The sequence below is a fragment of the Equus przewalskii genome, chromosome 5, assembly GCF_037783145.1.
Source record: "Equus przewalskii isolate Varuska chromosome 5, EquPr2, whole genome shotgun sequence".
NCBI lineage: Eukaryota > Metazoa > Chordata > Mammalia > Perissodactyla > Equidae > Equus > Equus przewalskii.
Genome location: NC_091835.1, coordinates 51,214,013 through 51,232,954, shown reverse-complemented (window position 1 = coordinate 51,232,954; position 18,942 = coordinate 51,214,013). Strand labels below are relative to the sequence as shown.

The 18,942-nt window shown below is 34.3% G+C and overlaps 1 protein-coding gene across 31 annotated transcripts in view; it reads left to right on the top strand.

Moving 5' to 3' along the window:
* Positions 1-18,942, top strand: part of SOX5 (SRY-box transcription factor 5) — a 947,484-nt gene that overhangs the window by 242,591 nt on the left and 685,951 nt on the right. For 23 of the 31 annotated variants that reach the window (XM_070620840.1, XM_070620831.1, XM_070620821.1 and 20 more), the window contains one exon: positions 6,836-6,932. The gene's annotated coding sequence lies outside the window, so the exon portion shown is untranslated. The remainder of the gene's footprint in view (positions 1-6,835; positions 6,933-18,942) is intronic. The other 8 variants (XM_070620844.1, XM_070620827.1, XM_070620816.1 and 5 more) reach the window with 1 other exon arrangement.

Genomic DNA, 18,942 nt, shown 5'->3' with positions numbered 1-18,942 from the left:
AAAGGATCGAAGGCAAAGGGGCTGGCAGACCCTCACAGGACAGATGAGGCAGTGGCTCTCTTCCCTCTGTCCATACAAAGTCCTAGCTAGAACTTCCTGTTGCTCTCTGTGGCTTTCTGAACCATAGAAACCCCCTATCTAAACCTAATTTTGTTATTATAAAAGTGGGATTGGGGATACACAATGTGATTATTTGACCCAGCCTCTGGCTGTGAAACCCACATTAAGACTTTGGACACTGCAGTGTCAATATAATACACCAAGTGTTTTACACTCTTCCTGTGCACTTCCATTTACATGAATTCTACTTAGTAGTCTTTACAAGTACTTATGAATATCAGACAAGCTCCAGATCAACTGGAATACTCATGGATTCAGTTTGAAATCCTTACCTTGAAGAGAGAGTAACGAATTGGCAAGGAATGATCATAATTAAAACTTTGGTCTGTTATATAGTAATGGTCTTCAGCACACATTTGTCACATTTGGTTGACAATAAGAAAAACTGTACTCAAGTTTTTGTATGTTCAGCCACAAAGACTGAAAATTAAAATGAAACATAGCAAAATGGAAGTATGCTAACTATGTAATTATTTGAATTAACATATAAAACATTACTATCATATTGGAATCCATCTCTACTGATTTTGTATTAATAAGTGGGGACTTGGTTCTCAAAAATCTTTTAACTCTGAAGAAGATTGGGTTTAATACTAGAAATAACACTTTCCTAGCTGCGACAACTATAAAGTCTCTTCTGCGGCCATCCTGTATGGTTGTTAACCATATGTTGAAATTTTGACCATTTTCTGAATGGTCCACCTAAGGAGACATCTTTCTCTTATTCACACAGAGGCGCTCTATCTGCTAGCAACTGCCCTGACCTTCTAGGACTGATATTATTAGGGGGAAAATATTGCCAGGAGAAGTTTCATTGCCTTCTCTAAAGAAGTTTTACTTTTAGTATCCAAATCAGGATTCTAGGAAGCTCCCATGAAGAATATCTTGGCTCTGAGCAGGACAGAGCCACATGCTGGTTTTAGATTTTCAGGTTTGCCTGTTTGTGTTTAGGCCAAGAACACTTTATTTATCTTTACTACTTTGTTTTATTGGTTTTTTTGTGAGGAAGACTGGCCCTGAGCTAGTATCTGTTGCCAGTCTTCCTCTTTTTGCTTGAGGAAGATTGTCGCTGAGCTAAAATCTGTGCCAATCTCCCTCTATTTTATGTGGGATGCCACCACAGCGTGGCTTGATGAGTGGTGCTAGGTCTGTGCCCAAGCTGTGAAAACATGAACCTCAGGCCACTGAAGTGGAGCATGTGAACCTAATCACTATACCACTGGGCCGGCCCCTACTTTGTTGTTAATCCTTCTTAATCATTCATGTAAGAGTAAACCTTTAATTATATTAAGATCAAGATGGGGATCACAAAGTGTTTTTCTGTTTTCAAATGGTCATTAAGGCTATGCTATGTTCTCAGTGTACATGTACTAATGTACCTTTGTACTAATATATGAATTAGTATTGCATATTTTACAGAAGCTAAAGTATTTCAATAACTTGGTTAAAGAAACTTGCATAAGCCCTGAATTTATTTATTTATTTTTTTTGCTGGGAAAGATTCTCCCTGAGCTAACATCTGTTGCCAATCTTCCTCTTTTTTTTTTTCCCCTCCTCAAAGCCCCAGTACTTAGTTAAATGTTCTAATTGTAGGTCCTTCTAGTTCTTCTATGTGAGACGCCAGCACAGCATGGCTACTGACAGATGAATGATGTGGTTCTGCACCGGGGAACCAAACCCAGGCCGCGAAAGTGGAGTGAACTGAATTTTAACTGATAAACCATCAAGGCTGGCTCATGAATTTAAAATTTTTAAATACAGTTTGACTTATTTATACAAAAGCAAAGCCATATATGCATTTAGGAAGAGATTTTTCATTTGGGTCAAAAGGGATGGGTTTTAAGGAGTGGTTGGCTGACGTCAGACTGGGACAAATCCCAGATCTAGCACTGCCTTAGATAACTATCAAGATTCCTAACTTCCCTGTGCCTCTGTACTATAAAATGTACCACCTGTGGAGGTTTTTATGAAGATCCAGTGTGGTGGATCCAAGTGTAAAGCACTTAAAACAGTGCATTGTAGGTAGATAGCACTAAAAATATCTCCTATTAAATTCTTTATTTAATATTTAAGAAAATTTTTAATCAAAATTCATTTTGATTAAAAAATATGAACTTTTTCTTGAGTTATCATTTGTTTTCCTGTTAAAATTAGGTAACACTTCTTTTCTCCAGGCTTTCTTGCGCCTGTTGCCTCTTTCTCTATTAGCCCCTTATCTGTCTATCCTTGTGCCCTGATACTCTAATTGAATTGTTCTGAGATAAGGGCTTTTGATCCTAAACATCTGGGTGTGTAGATATTTTGTGAGATGCTTTTTATCTCTTATTTGTGTATTCCTCATTTACTCTTTTTCCTCATGTTCCTGAAAATATCCTACTTATGGATCATGTATATTCCCTTTGTCTGACGTTGGAAAACAACAACATAGCAAAGAGCAGTGGAATTGAGATTTGGCTGTATATCTCCATAGCTCCTCCCCATTTTTAAATTCTTTAAATCTCTGAAATAGAAAATCAGAAATTTGTGATGCTTTGAAATCACATAGGAACATAGTCTTTCTCTTACCCCTCTTTTGGGGGGGTGATGGTGTGGGGGTGTGTGTTTACTCAACATGTGTATATTTTCTACTTTCCCCATCTGGCATCTGCCTTAGCACCAGCCTTGCTAGCTGTTCTGTGTCAAGAGTACTTTAACCTTTTCATTATGAAAGAGAAAGAAATGAAATAATATAAAAAAGAAAATCTTTCCACCGTCCCTCTCCCCACCTCACTTTTTGTTTGGTTGTTTCTAAGCAAGTTTCTTGCCATTTACCTTTGCATTTGCATTGCTTATTGATTGGCAATTTGAAAATTGTTTATTGTGCTCTTTTGTTTCACTGTTCAAGAGCTAAAACAAAAGCTACCAGGCCCTGCGAGGTACACATTTGCATGCGGTGAGCGTTGCCCGAGGAAAAAGTAATTGCTAATGCATATTTATGTGGCACAAATTTGCCATTTGTTTATGCATAAAATTATCAATAGTGCAGGGCGGCCCAGCCGTAGAAAATGGTGACCTTTTTAGCTTAATAAATAGAAATCAGCTGTTATTGTGAAGAGATCAGCCATTTATTCTGTGTTGAGGGACATTGCCGGGAAAATGCAGATTGGGGCTGGCAATATCATTAAATGGAAGGCCAATGACCCTTTCGGTAGAGTCTATTATACTTTATCTAATAGGGGATAAATGACTCTGGTTGGCAAATGGAATAAAGAACAACAGTTTTTTTTTTTCTTTTGTAATTTTATAACTATATGGATTTTAAGCCAGTAACACTGAACAGGAAATCTCATGCTGACCTGTTGCTAGAATTTGCTCGTAAAGTATCTGTTTTAAAGATGCTTTTCCTATTCATTATTCTCTGACTATTTTGATTTGTTCCCATTGAAACAAAAAATAATAAGTCAAATGATATTTTTTCAGGAAAATAGGTCTCCCTTTAGTTTTTAGCTTTCTTTTTCTTTTTCGTCTCTTTTTTTTTGGCCATACTTGTATCTTTGTATTGCAGATGTCTTTACATTTTACATGGTTGTTCTATATTTGATGTCTTAAAAATATTACAGGTAGAAGAAGATATTCTGAAAATAAAATTACCAATAGATTGTAAACTGAGGTGTTTTGTTTTTTTTTTTAACTAAGTATACTACTTTCTAAGAGATAAGAATGTCTTTTGAATAAGTCTGTGTGTCCTTTGGATTAAAGAATATTCTGTAAATATAAAACTTCTCATCAGCATATTTTCTTACTATGTAAAAAACCAACAGCGAGTCTTTGTATCTTTTTTGGTTCTTTCTCTGCTGTATCTGATGGATGAAATGCCCTCAGTCTCCCCAGAGCTCTCCTGTGACTCTGATTTAATGTGGTGTGACCCCACACGACATTTATTTGCCTAATATCTTTTTGGTGTGTTAGTGAGCATTTCTGCCTTTTAGGATTTTTTATCCAACTTTTTTAATCATTATAGAATTCACTGTTAAATGGAAGTTATGATTGTTTTTTCAATATTGTTTTGTAATATTTGATGCACTCAAAATTTTATGTAAATACTGATGCCAGATAATGAAAGAGAGACCTGTAAACCCACCTCAGAACATGGCGAAGCTCTTTGAAACTACCTGCCTGCTCCTCTCTGATTGTGTTTCTTACACAAGTACACCACACCAGGTTTAAAGTTTCTACAACAGTGAGTTTGCAGCCCCCAGTCTTTCCCTTGTGGTGCACTTTCGTACGACAGTGCGTTCTGCAGCTGGTCACCAGAGTGACTGAGGAATCTTTTACTGGCAGAAATGGGTCTGTTGTTCCTTTTCAAGGTAGAGGATGTAAATAGGATTCAGACACCAGGCTACATTAGTTCATAAAATGAATATATTTGTTATGTCATTTATAAGGTATTGACTTTAGGTCCATTAGATTCATAGTCCCTAGTGGGAAAAAAAACAGTGATTTAATGGGTAGGTTGGAATTCCGGAAGGAAGAGCAGTAGTGATTAACCCCTTCTTCCTCAACTCCCTGTCCTGTTACAGAATAGTGTTAAGTAGCTGAGAAGAGGGCTCTAGGGGAAAGGAATGGTTTATCCTCAGTCTTCCCTGTACTTTCGAAGGGATCACAAAACAGATTTCAGCTGGGTTATTACTGTGTCTCTGAATGTGATAGAACAGATCACTCGGGGTTGGTAAGAGTTGCCAAAATTATGTTTTATAAGATAATTTTTAAGTTAATGAATGCATTTTATTTTTACAAAACCCAAAGTATATTTATTTAGAGGGTCTTAGTAATTAGATTATAGGATATGAAGGAATCAAACTTAGATTTTTGTTTTTTAAAGAGAAATGATCTTTTTCTCAACTCCATGGAAGGGAAGTTCATTATGGTGTCATGCTAGTTACACCCTTTCTCAGCCAAGTTTTAAGTGATATTAGTGAGAATGGCCATCACAGTAATTTTTAAAATAGGGTGTTTCCTGTTCCATAAATACCTAGAAAAATATTGGTTTATACAAACCTCTTTTCTGATAAGAGGATGACTGAAATATCATTTCACCTCTATGTAATTAAATTCGGGCGCAGAGCGCTCATAATAATTCTAGTCAATTTCACCCAACTAATGTTTCTGCCACCTAAAAGGAATTTTCTCTCAGGCTGTTTTGGCAGTTGCATATTCATTCTTATATCTGAAAATAACTAATTATAATATAGGTAGGACATTTTTTAAAATTCCAATTGTATTTCCAATCTTCTGGCATACTAATATGTTATGGCTGGAGAAAAATATGTCAGCTGAAATCTGGCATCTCAAAACTTGACCTGACATAAAGATTATAGTATCAGCAAACATTTTTAGAATTTCATATTTTAATTCAAGTTTTTCAAGTTCTGTGACAAAAATATAAAAATACAGGCTCCCTCTTGTGGGTAAAATTACCAGCTGTGCGTTTCTGTGTTGCCCACATATAGGATATGGCAAAAGTTCTCTGTTTCATTTTTAAGTAAATTCTACTGTAGTAGTGTTTATATTTGGTCAGATGTGACATCTGATTTAGCTGAAGAAAAAGTAGAGTTTGAGGTACATTTTTTGGGTACCATTTTTAATGAAAATAAATGAATTTTTTAAATTGGAAGACTATGTATACACAACTTTTATTTTACTGCAGTGACATAATTTCTGATGTTCAACATTTTTAATAACTTTTCTCATTTTGAGATAATCTTCAATGGATTTCATTAGTGAACTAGTGAAATAATGTGGAGTCTTCCACTTGTCAGCGTGGTGACTTTGGATTTCTGTGCTAATTAACAAAAGTTCTGATACTGGAATGAAGTAAAATGTCTCCCTCCCAATTATGCCACAGATCGATACAGTATCATAATAACACTACTCAGATACCATAAACTTTGTGATGAAAACTGAATAATCAATGGCATGATAAGCATGAACACTGAAGCGTTACTCACTTCTCAGTGAATTGGACTGATAGTGAAGACACTGAGCTGGAACCGAGGCTGTTCCCTAGGGGGTCCTGCTTTCAGAAGTGGAGTCTTGGGAATTTCAACTGGATTGCCAGAGGCCATTTCTGTCCAGCCTGGGGAAACTGGTAACAAAGCCAGAGTTTTATTCACTCCTGAAAGTGGCAAGAGCAGTATTTCTGATGATGAGCTGGGCAGTACAATCATAGAGATATACAGCAAGGAATGTGAATGTAGAGATAGCTGAATGACTCCTACTAAACAATAATTGTGTTGACTCTTGCTGTCGTACATTTGAATGGAATCAAGGAAAGGATCTATGAGGGCACCCGAAGATCTCTCATAAATCATTCCAAGAAATAAGAATTTACCTTAATGTTGTCTGTCCTAAAGCATCTGCAGGATGTTTACATGAAAATTAGACAAATGAACAACTTGCAAGGGGATTGACATATATGTATATATACATATAACAATTATATGCATATAAGTTTTCAGATTAATTCTGGTGGCATTATAATGTCAAATTAATGCCTCTCTTTCCATAAACAATAACTTTATTATATTTATATATTTTTAATATATATGTATATAATTTATGTATAGATACATTTGTTTTGGAAACCTTAGACATCTGTTACTTCCAAAGTCATATATTGATATACTTACTAGGAAGGAGCAATGCACTGTTAATGGTCTACTTGTATTTTTTCTAGCATTCCTCTTGCTGATGACAGAATTCCTGTCTGAATCTATTTACAAGATTCTGAAGGCTGAACAGAGAATTTTGGCACTGCACTGGGTAAGAAAAAGGTATGTTCATAAAACACGTAATGCACACCTTTGAAAAGTCAATTACTACATTTGCTACTTCACAAAAATGGAAGTGTATCTGCCTTCTCTTATTTTAATTTATAAATAAAATATATGACATAGACATATAAAATTATAGTACCTAGTCCTTCATATTCAGGTGACAACTGGATTTGTGTTTATTATTTTGAAACTCATTATGAAAGTAACGTGTCTAAACTGGCAGATGATAGCAACGTTTCTTTTCATTTTCTTAATGAGATACACTTTTCTTGAAGTTGTGAAAGTTTTTCTTCTTCATTGAAAAATGTTTTTTAAAACATTAGGTGCTGCTTTTTTGTTGTTGGCACAAAAGAAATCCTTTGGGTCACAACGGGCAAGTCACACATTTTTACAAAAATTTCCGTAGACTATTAAGTATTCCAGGGTATGTTTTTGTAAACAAATACAAAACTGCAATTTTGCTGAGGCCAAACAGAGATTTTCCAATTTGCTTGGCAGAAAAATTTGGTGGGCATCTATCTGTGTGTGCATTTATGAAACGCTTGTTTGTCTTTTCAAAAAAGTTAAACCCTTGGGAACAAGAACTGAAAGTTCAACCACAGACCTAGAGCTGAGAATCCTTTCATAGTCCTGTGCCTGACTAACTGTCACATGAGTGACAGCAGTAAAGGTTGGGGGTAAGGGATCCTGTTGTTCAGAAGTCTGTCCTTAGTAAGATGGAAAAGGAATTCTCTTTCTTTTTCTCCTAAAAAGAATAATGAAAAAGTGGTCTTCTCGCACAGTGAACTAAAACTTACTTATTCAATAACCCACTCTTAAAGTCTTATGCTTTGTGTTTCTAGAACTTCAAGATACAAGTTTTTTTGTGAAAACCCTTAGAATCAAAGGCAGTTGTTACCTTCTTTAAAAACTAAATGGTTAAAATCCTAAATAGTATTTTTAAAATATTTATAAATAAGACTGCATATATTCACAGACTAATGAAACAATATAGTATAGTGGAAGGCATAGTGAGTAATGGATTGTTATGCTAACAAAAGTGGAATAAGTCACAAATGAATGTGAAAATATGAAACTTCTATAGTTTTACAAGTAAACACACCAGAATAAATAAAATTAAAAGGCAAATGAAAAACTGAGACTATTTCTAATATATATGGCAAACATCACATGTAAAGAGCTGTTATTGTGTTATAAGAAAGGCACTAACATCTTAATTTAAAAGATAATGAGATATAAGAACCAATAATTAATGAAGAATGCAATTCTAATACAAAAAGCTAATAAAGGAAATGCAAAGTTATGCCACACTTACTATCTAACAAGTAAAAGTAGTGTGGAATGATAATGTTATAACAAGAATGTGGGATGATGGATGTTTTCAATAATGTTGGAAAAAGGTTCTGTTTGTTCAACTTTCCAGGAAGTGGTTTGACCATCTCTGTTAAAAGCCTTAAATGTTTCCAAAGCATTTGATGCAACATTTCCATTCTATTCGTTTGGAAAAGATTGGGTTGCAAGTAATCCAAAATCGTTTTAAAAAGATAGCACTTGATATTTTTCTATAGGAAGTCTGTGTAGGCAATTCAGAGCTGGTTGGGTGGTTCCACAGTCATCAGTGACCCAGATCCTTTATCTTTTTCTCTGTTACTCTGAACACATGATGTATTTATTTATTTTATTTTTTATTTGTTTATTTTTATTTTATTGCAGTAACATTGCATTATAACATTATATAGCTTTCAGATGTACATCGTAATATATTTCGAATTCTGTGTAGATTACATCATGTTCACCAGCCAAAAACTAATTATAGTCCATCACCACACATGTGAGCCTTTTGACGCCCCCCCCCCCCACTTTCCCTATGGTAACCACCAATCCAGTCTCCGTTGCTATGTGTTTGTTTGTCATTGTTTTAATCCTCTACTTATGAGTGAGATCATAGGGTATTTGACTTTCTCCCTCTGACTTACTTCCATGTAATACCCTCAACGTCCATCCATGTTGTCACAAATGGCCAGATTTCATCATTTCTTATGGTTGAGTAGTATTCCATTGTGTATATATACCATATCTTCTTTATCCATTTATCCCTTGATGTGCACCTAGGTTACTTGCAAGTCTTGGCTATGGTGAATAATGCTGCAATGAACATAGTGGTGCATGTATCTTTATGCATTTGTGTTTTCAAGTTCATTGGATAAATACCCAGCAGTGGGATAACTGGATCATATGGTGGATCTATTCTTAATTTTCTGAGGATACTCCATACTGCTTTCCATAGTGGCAGCACCAGTTTGCACTCCCACCAGCAGTGTACGAGGGTTCCCTTCTCTCCACATCCTCTCTAAGGCGTGTTGTTTCCTGTCTTGTTAATTATAGCCATTCTGACCGGAGTGAGGTGATACCCCATTGTAGTTTCTATTTGCGTTTCCCTGATAGCTAATGATGTTGAGCATCTTTTCATATGCCTGTTGGCCATCTGTATATCTTCTTTGGAGAAATCTCTGTTCAGGTCTTTTGCCCATTTTTTAATTGAACACATGATTTACCTAGGGTTTTGGAATATCCACTATTGGTATTCCAACAATAATGTCCATACTCTATCAACAGGAAGGAAACATTCCTAGGAGAAGTTAGTGCTCCTTCCCTTCAAGGACATCTTCTGAAACATGGCCACCACCACTTTCACTTACATTCCACTGTCTAGAACCTAGTCACATGACTATGCCACACTTAAAAAGAGGCTGTAAAGTGTATTTTATATTCTGAAGGTAAATTTGGGGGCAGTATTACTGTGGAAGAATAAGAGACTGGATATTAGGGCCCAACTAACGGTATCTGACAATTTCACTTCAAAGAATCTAACTTAATGAAATAATTAAAGAAGGAGATGCGATTTATGTAAATATGTTTATTTTCGTATATTTATAATGGGAAGAATTTGAGATTGACTAAATTGTCTGGCAATAGAGCAGTAGGTTGATAAATTTGAGTGCGTTCATATTACACAGTCAATAATACATTTTTAAAGAATTTTTAGACACATGAAATTATGCATGATGCAATGTTAAATGAAACAAGTCAGAATCCACACTAAAGATACAGTGTATCTCCAAATTTGTGTGTGTACACACACACAAATGCACACACATATATACATTCACACATACATATAGTAGTTCCCCCTTATCTGTAGGGGTTGGTTTCAAGACCCCAGTGGATGCCTGAAACTGCAAATGGTACCAAACCCTATGTATACAATGTTTTTTCCTATAGTTAACACTTATGCACTGTGGCCATAACTTTTTCAGTTTGAGATACAACAGCAAAACTAGCACAAATTTCTTTTTCCTTCTTCATAATTTTGTGGGTAGAAGATTAGTTCTTACTGTAGATTTTAGCAGCCTCAGCATATGATTTTTTTCTTTATTGAGTCAAGAACTTTTACCTTTTCACTTAAGGGAAGCACTTTACACCTTCTCTTTGGCGTATCTGAGTTGCCAGCATCACTACTCTTGCGCTTTGGGGCCAATTGTTAAGTAAAATAAGGGTTACTTGAACACAAGCACTGCCATACCACAATAGTCCATCTGATAACTGAGATGGCTACTAAGTGACTAACAGGCAGGTAGCGTATACAGTGTGGATACGCTGGACAAAGGGATGGTTCAGGTCCCAGGCAGGATGGAGCAGCATGGTGCAAGATTTCATCATGCTATGCAGAATGGTGTGCAATTTAAAACTTCTGAGTAGTTTACTTCTGGAATTTTTCATTTAATATTTTTGGACCACAGTTGACCACAGGTAACTGAAACTAAGGAAAGTAAAACCATGGATAAGGGGAGACTACTGTATATATTATAAATACATAAAAAATTAACAGAAAAAATAGCTGAAAGTAAATACATCAAATATTATTAGCTCTGGATCATGGAATCATGAGCAATTTCAATTTTCTTTATAGTTTACATGGTTTTATTTTCAAGTATGATTTAATATTAAAATTTGAGAACTATAAAAAGTATGGTATTCCAAAAGGTTTACATATGTTCCTTAGTGCCCTGTTTAAAATACTACATATGTGTGCCTTCAAGGAGAGATGAAACAGCTTAGCACCCATCCTTTTTGACAATTTTTCTTGAAGTCAGTTTGCAACAAGCATTCCTTCTCGGTAGAGCCATACAGCCTCTTAGAAATCTTGATCATAGTGCAGCCTTTTAGTTTAGGACAGGTGAGATGCTATGCTGTAGTTCAGGGGCTTTGCACAAGCACGTGGAGGTTGCTGTAATCATACCTATTTCAAAGGCAAAGAGCAAAACTTTAAAGACATTTCTTTCTTGTGTGTAAGTGAAAGAGGTTGAATACTACAGTTCTGGGTTCTGGAATGTGTTTTTTTCTTTAAGGATTTTTAAAAGTATTATGATACCCTAAAATATTAAAGGAGTGAAAACTTGATTCAAAGCTAAGTGAAAAGTCACAATTAGATAGCAACCTATGAGAAATCCTCTGCAGAAATTAGAGTGAGACCATTTTATTTTCCCCTGAGTCTAAGCTGACTTCCCTCTTTGGAACTTGTAAGAGAAGCACAATGTTGAGAGGCTTAGACTCTGGAGACACACTGGATTCAGTTCCTGACTGTACCACTTATACCTGTCTACTGTTGGGTATGTTCTTTCACTATTGATGCCTTATGTGTAAAATGTAAATAATAATGGAAAGCACTATACCTTGCACATATTTAACATGTGGACACTGGTGTAACTAAACAGATGAAACAAAATAGACTTTAAAGCCCAAACCATTATTGGAGATGGTCACTTTATAAATGTTTGAAGTTTCAAGTCAATAGGAAGATAGTAGATAATTTTAAATCTAACTTCCTCTAATAACATAACTTTAAAATATATTGAGGAAAAATTGACAGAACAGCAAGAAGAAATAAACAAATCCATAAAACCCGTGAATATTAACTGACTTCTGTTAGTAACTGAAGGACTAAAATAGACAGAAAAAATAAGTAAGAATGGAGAGTTGAAAGAAAAGATTAAGAAACTTGACCTCATAGACATATGTAGAACCTTGCATGCAACTGCAAAATTCATATTATTTTGAAGAACACAGGGAACAGTACAAAAATTGACCATGTGCTGAGTCATAAATTAGATTTCAACCATTTTCAAATAATTGGAGTCATACCATAGTGAAATCAAGCTGCAAATGAGTAACAAAAATATAGCTAGAGAAAAAGTTTCATGATTAACAGAAATCACAATAGTAATTATTAATATTTTAGACTAAACAAAAATGAAAATCTTACATATAGCAATTGTAGAATGCTCCTAAGTAGTATTTACTGGGAAATTTATTCCTTAAATAAATAAATTAGAAAAAAAAGAAAGGATAAAATTTAATAGGCCAAGAATTCATCTCAAAAAGAACAATAAAATAAACTCAAAGTGGTAAAAGGAAGAAATGAATAAAAGTCAGAGTGAAATTACTGATGTTGGAAACAATCATGTGAAGGAGAGGACCAAGAAAGACAAAAATTGATTGTTAGAAAGATGAATAAATTTTCCAATCCTCTGATGAGACCGAGCAAGAGAGCAAGTGACAAGGAGCAAATAACCAGTATCAGGAATGACAATGGTGATATCACATGAGATATGCAGATATTAAACAGTCAATAATGAATATTATGAACTTTATGTTGCCAACTTTATGTTGTTAAATATGAAGAATTGGATGAATGGTCAAATTTCTAGAAAAATATAACTTAGCAAAATTTACTCAAAAAGAGAATCTGAATAGTTCCATAACTATTGAGAAAATTTAATTTAGTGGGCCAGCCCTGTGGCCCAGTGGTTAAGTTTGGCACGCACTGCTTAGGCAGCCTGTGTTTGGTTCCCGAGCATGGGCCTACCCCACTCATCAGCAGCCATGCTGTGGTGGCGACCCACATACAAAACAGAGGAAGATTGGCACAGATGTTGGTTCAGGGCAAATTTTCCTCAGCAAAAAAAAAAGAAGAAGAAGAAGAAGAAAGAAAGAAAGAAAATTTAGTAATCAAAAATCTTCCTGCAGAGGGCCAGCCCTGTGGCTGAGTGGTTAAGTTTGTGCGCTCTGCTTCAGCATCCCAGGGTTTCACCAGTTTGGATCCTGGGTGCAGACATGGCACCGCTCGTCAAGCCATGCTGAGGCAGCGTCCCACATGCCACAGCTAGAAGGACTCACAACTAAAAATATACAACTATGTACTGGGGGTTTTAGGGGAGAAAAAGGAAAAATAAACTCTTTAAAAAAAAAATCTTCCTTCAAAGAAAATGTCACACCAAATGGCTTCACAGGTAAATTCAAGGAGGAAATAAGTCTAATCTTAGTTAAGTTTTTTCAAAAAATAGAAGAAGAGTTAATACTCCCCAACTGATTTTATAAGGATCATATAACCTTAATACCAAACCTGGCAAGAATACTATGAAACAGGATATGTAAGGGCAAATTTCTCTCATGAATATAAATGAAAAAACCTCCACCAAATATTAGCAAACCAAATTCAGCAATATATAAAAAGGATCATTAAACGTGACCAAGTTGGTTTATGCCAGAAATTCAAAGTTTGCTAACATGTAAAATAATCAATCAATGTAATACAGATTAAAGGAAAGTATCATATGATCACTTAAATTAATGCAGAAAAAGCATTTAATAAAATTCAACATTTATTCCTGATTTTTAAAAGTTCTTAGAAAACTACAAACAGGGAAGAACTTCCTTAAAGTGATATAAAATACCCATAGCAAACAAATTATAATAATAAAATGTTGAAAGCTTTCCTTCTGTGATCAAGAACAAGACAAGGATATTTGCTATCTCCCCTACTATTTACCATTTTTTCTCGAGATGCTAGACAATGCAGTAAAGCAAGATAAAGAAATAAAGTAATTAGGATTGACAAAGAAACAACCAGCTATCATTATTGGCAGATGATATGTGTAAATAAGAGCATTTAGAAAGATTGGTGCATACAATACACTATATAAAAATCAACTATTTCTATATATCATCATCAATTCTTACCTAGTATTAGGTATGAGAGATATGCAGTACCTTTGTGGGGGAAAATTGTGAAACTAAGAAATATTGTAAAGGCTGAAGAAAATGGTGAGATATATACCATGTTCATGGACTGAAACATCCAATATTGTAGAGATGTCTCTTACTCCTAAGTTGATTTATAAGTACAATGTAATCGGAGTCAAAACGCCAATTACTTGTTCTGTCTTTGCTTCTTTGTTATTTGTTTGGCTAGTCTTTTTTTAATGTGTGTGTGTGTGTGTGTAATGTGACAAGTTGATTCTAAAATGCAAAAGATAAAGAATAGTCAAGACGCTCTCAAAAAAGGAGGAATGGAACAGAGTACTTGCCCTAACAATATTATAAAGCTTTATTAATTCAGAAATGTGGCATTACTGCAGGGGCAGACAAATAGACAAACGGGAGAGACTAGAGATCTTGGAAACAGACTCTTGCATATATGGACATTTTATTTGTAGTAAGGGTAGTACTTCCAAACAGTAGAGACATAAGAGATTTTTTATTACATGGTACTGAGAAAATTGACTATTTATGGAAAAAAATGAAATTGGATCCCTACCTTATAACACACACAAAAATCAATTTCAGTTGGTCAAAAACTAAGTGTGAGAGGCAAAGTAATAAGAGAATTTCCTGTAAGAGAATCTCCTATATTCTGTAAGAGAATCTAAGAAAATAACTGTACGACCTGGGAGTGGAGAAGGATTCCTTAGGTTAAAAAAAAAGCAGACATCCTACATTAATTTTTTAAATAGACTTTTTTTTCAGGATAGTTTTAGGTTTATAGCAGTGTGAGCAGAAGGTACAAAGATTTCCCATATAATGCCTGAGCCACTTGTCACAAACATGCATAACCTCCCCCATTATCAGCATCCTCACCAGTGTGGTACATTTGTTACAATTTATAACCGACACATCATTATCACCCAGAATTTATCGTTTACATTAGTGGTTACATTATTTTATTGTTTATTGGAAAGCATCATAAAAAGAGTGAAAAGGCAGGACATGGAGTGGTAGAATAAATTTGCAATACATCATTGACCAAGGTTGTATCTAGAATAGATTTTTAAAAATTGCTAATCAATGTAAAAATTCGCATGACCCGATAGAAAAATGGGCAAAAGAAGAAATTCGAATGGCTAATAATGTGTCCAAATGTCCAAACATATGAAAAAGTGCTTAATCTCGGTAGCAGTCAAGGAAATACAAATTAAACTCACAGTGAGCTCCCACTACACATGCTCCAAAGTGGGGAAGACGAAAATGGCCAGCGGATCAAAGCATTGGCAAGAATGCAGAGCAACAGCAAGACTCATCCAGTGCTGGTCGGGATATAAATGGAAACAACCACATTTGGATGGAGCACCTCGCAAAGTCGAAATTTATAGTCCCTCCCTGCTCAAGCATAGCAATCCTGTATATATATATATATATATATATATATATATATATATATATTCTAGAGAGAGAGGTGAATATGTATATCAGGAGACATGTACAAGAATGTTTGCAGGAGAAATATTTGTATTTGCCAAAAATTGGAAGCAACTCAATTGTCATCAACAAGATGGAAAATTGTAGAATAGTTATACAGTGAAATATGAAACGATGAAAATGCAATAATTTTAGTGATCTATTTAATATTAAATGGGAAAGAGCAAAGACAGAAGAATACATACAGGATGATTCCAGGAAACAATTATATTGTTCAGAGATGCATTGTAGACGATCAAACTATAAAGAAAAGCAAGGAAATTGTACTACAAGAGCGAGGGAGGGCTCTCTCTAGGATGAGAAAAGAGACTAAGCTGAAGGAGGGAAAGTTTGGGTCGGGGAGCACTTCTGACCCAAGGGAGAGTGCCAGTAACGTCCTGTGTGGTGGTGACATGCATATGTGCTTTCTTACCATTTGCTAAACTGTACATATTGTGTAGATATATTCATAATAAATGTTAAAATAATACAGCAAACAGTTATGATACATTCTATTTATTTCTTTAGTGGTGTATTATGTTTCAGGAGGGAAAAATGTGCTTGCAAATAGTGTAAATTAAACTGATACATCTTTCAAAATTAGGTAAAATAATTTAAGATGCTTATAAAGAATTTCCCACATTGGAAATGAAGAATAATAGGATAGTAAAATAAGCATTTATTCTTTCCAGTATTCCTTCTCTAAGAAATGTAATAAAGGATAGCGGGCATTGCCATTAGATTGAAAAAAAGTAAACTGCTTTGAGAACTATAAAATTATAAATATATTATTTATATAAATATTGAAATACATCGCCATGTTAAAGCATACTTTGCACGTATTAAGACTACCCACAGAAAGGCTTAGTTGAATATCAGACTTTATATTGCATTGACCAAAAATAATAAAAATCAGTACGTCACGTAGGTATTATAAATCCAAGGTTTTGCGGAGGTAAATTGAGGATAGTGGTTAGTTATACAATAGGTGGCGGTTGTTTTTGTTTTGCTTGTCTCTCTTTCTGTTAACATTCTTTTAAAATGTCACTGCATTTATAGTTATTTACTTTAACCATTTAGCCAGTTAATAATTTGTGATCCTAAGTGGTGGTTGCTTGTTCACGCCTTCTAGTCACCTTTCTCTTTTACTTGCAAATAAGCAAGCTCTTTGCTTAACTATTTATCGAATCCAATTACTTTTTTTCCTCAGTCACCCAAATCTAGAAAGTAAAACTCTTTATTGCTTGAAAAAGGAGAATAATCCCAATATATTGTAAATTGTCAAGTGAGTTCTTTATAATTAAAGATTACTCTGCAATATACAATTTTTAAGGCATTTATCCCGACAGGGTTCACTGGCCTTTGAGAATGAGCCACTTTGTTGACAAATCTATCATCTAAATTGTGCAACATTAATGAGAACTCTGAGCAGCACACTTTTACATTTTAATGTGGGTGGCAGTTTAAGGGAAAAAAAAAACCACCACCAGAACAAAATACTGAATATGATTGAAGTTGATTTAAAAAAGGTCTGCTACCTGTAGATAAAAATATGCATTACTCTGAACACATTATAATTAACAAGACTGTAAGGCTATGGTAAAATCTGATGACCCTCGGAAATCAAAACCCTGATTATTATTTAAAAAAAAAAAGAGAAAAGAAGGCACTCATTTTCACAGTTAGACAAATACAGGGCATGTGACGCTGCTTACCTGGGCAACTAATTGTCATGCTACAACTTCATCCACAGTTCTTTAGTGACATATTGTGAAACTGATTCATGAAAGTACTGTCTTTGATTTGAATTCCTCATTTGTTAATAACTGATTATGTGATCGTGTATTTCCTGAACAGTATAAAATTTCTATATCTCATTCTTTTTTATAACCGTTTATAAATCATTATAGGTCATCTTTTGTTGTTATACCTCAATCTCTTGAATTAGACTCCTTTTCTGATATACTTTCAGCTTAGTTTTCTCAAGTTAATGAAACATTGTAAGTAAAAACGTCATGAAGAGCATGCCAAAGGCATGTTTAAATCTAATGGCACTATACTCATAATTTTTTCCTCAACTCAAAATTATTTGTTTAAATGCCCGATTATACTTAATTGTCTTCATACTCTACCTACAAATATCTAATATTCATCTGAATAGTTTAGCATAAAGTTATTAAGCTTATTTTCTGGGTGTTTCAAGTGTATGTACATATGCGGGTATTTTATTAGTGAAATTTGAATTGCAGAGTTTATTTCAAAATGTGCATCAACTTAAATGACATAATGTGGTCACTGTAGAGATGCTCCATGGTGCTAGTCTCCGAACAAGACATTGCTACTTGAGCAGCCATTACTGATCCACTTGAAGCAGCCCTAAAACACTAGTCCGGCAGAAAATAATGGTCCATGTAGAATGCCTTTGGCTCTAGCTTTCAGCTTCTTGATTGATAAGGCACAATGAGTGACACTCATTCAAAAGTTATAGAAAAATTAGAGTTTTATTACTTTTTCAAAGTCAGATGATGTATGAATCAATAATTTAATAACACTGCTTAAGGATTGTTCTCTTATTCAGCAATTGTATGTAACTAAGAGGATTTTTCCTTTCAAATAAAATAATGCATGAACTCTTGACCAGAAGTCTTTAAAATAATGTATTTGAGTAAGCAATTGCTTATTTTTGTCTTTTTTTAGACTTCTAAGCAACAAAGGAACAGTTCTAACGATAATAATGTAATTTTTAAAAAACCTTGAACCCAAACTGTCTCCACAGAACTTTTTGCATAATTAGGTTATATATCTTCTAGATGGAAGAAGTCTTGCCCACGGTCACATTCTGTAAATGAAAATACATTTTGCATAAATTAGTGAAATTGACTGCTGAAATTTGTTATAAAATGTAATAAGTAGTTCCTAATTTTTTAAGTAGTTAGGAACTATAATGTTTTTCATTTTCTTAGATGATGCATACATCTATTCATCTTTTACAGAATTTTAAAAAACATTTTATAGTAAATAATTGGTGTTTTAAAATATAGTATATATGACATGAATAACATATAACGTAAACGATGTTTTACCTGTAATTAGGGAATTTCATTCCCTCTTAACATGGTAAAGCTTTTTGATACTGTGTCATGTTAGGCATTTCAAATCTGGATAAAAGAATGATTTTAGGACAATTTTCTAAGTATTAAGAAAAAAGTTAAATTAAATTTCTATGCCATTGCCAATATAAATTCTAGAAGGATTAAAGATTTAAATTCTTAATAAAAGAAACCATAAGTGTATTAAGAGATAGTGTTGGTGAATATTTCTCTAAGTGGGGGAAGGGTTGGAATTTATTTTTGTTTTTTTAAGTAATTTTATTTGGATTATAATGGTTTATAACATTGTGTAATTTCGAGTGTCCATTATTGTTAATCAATTC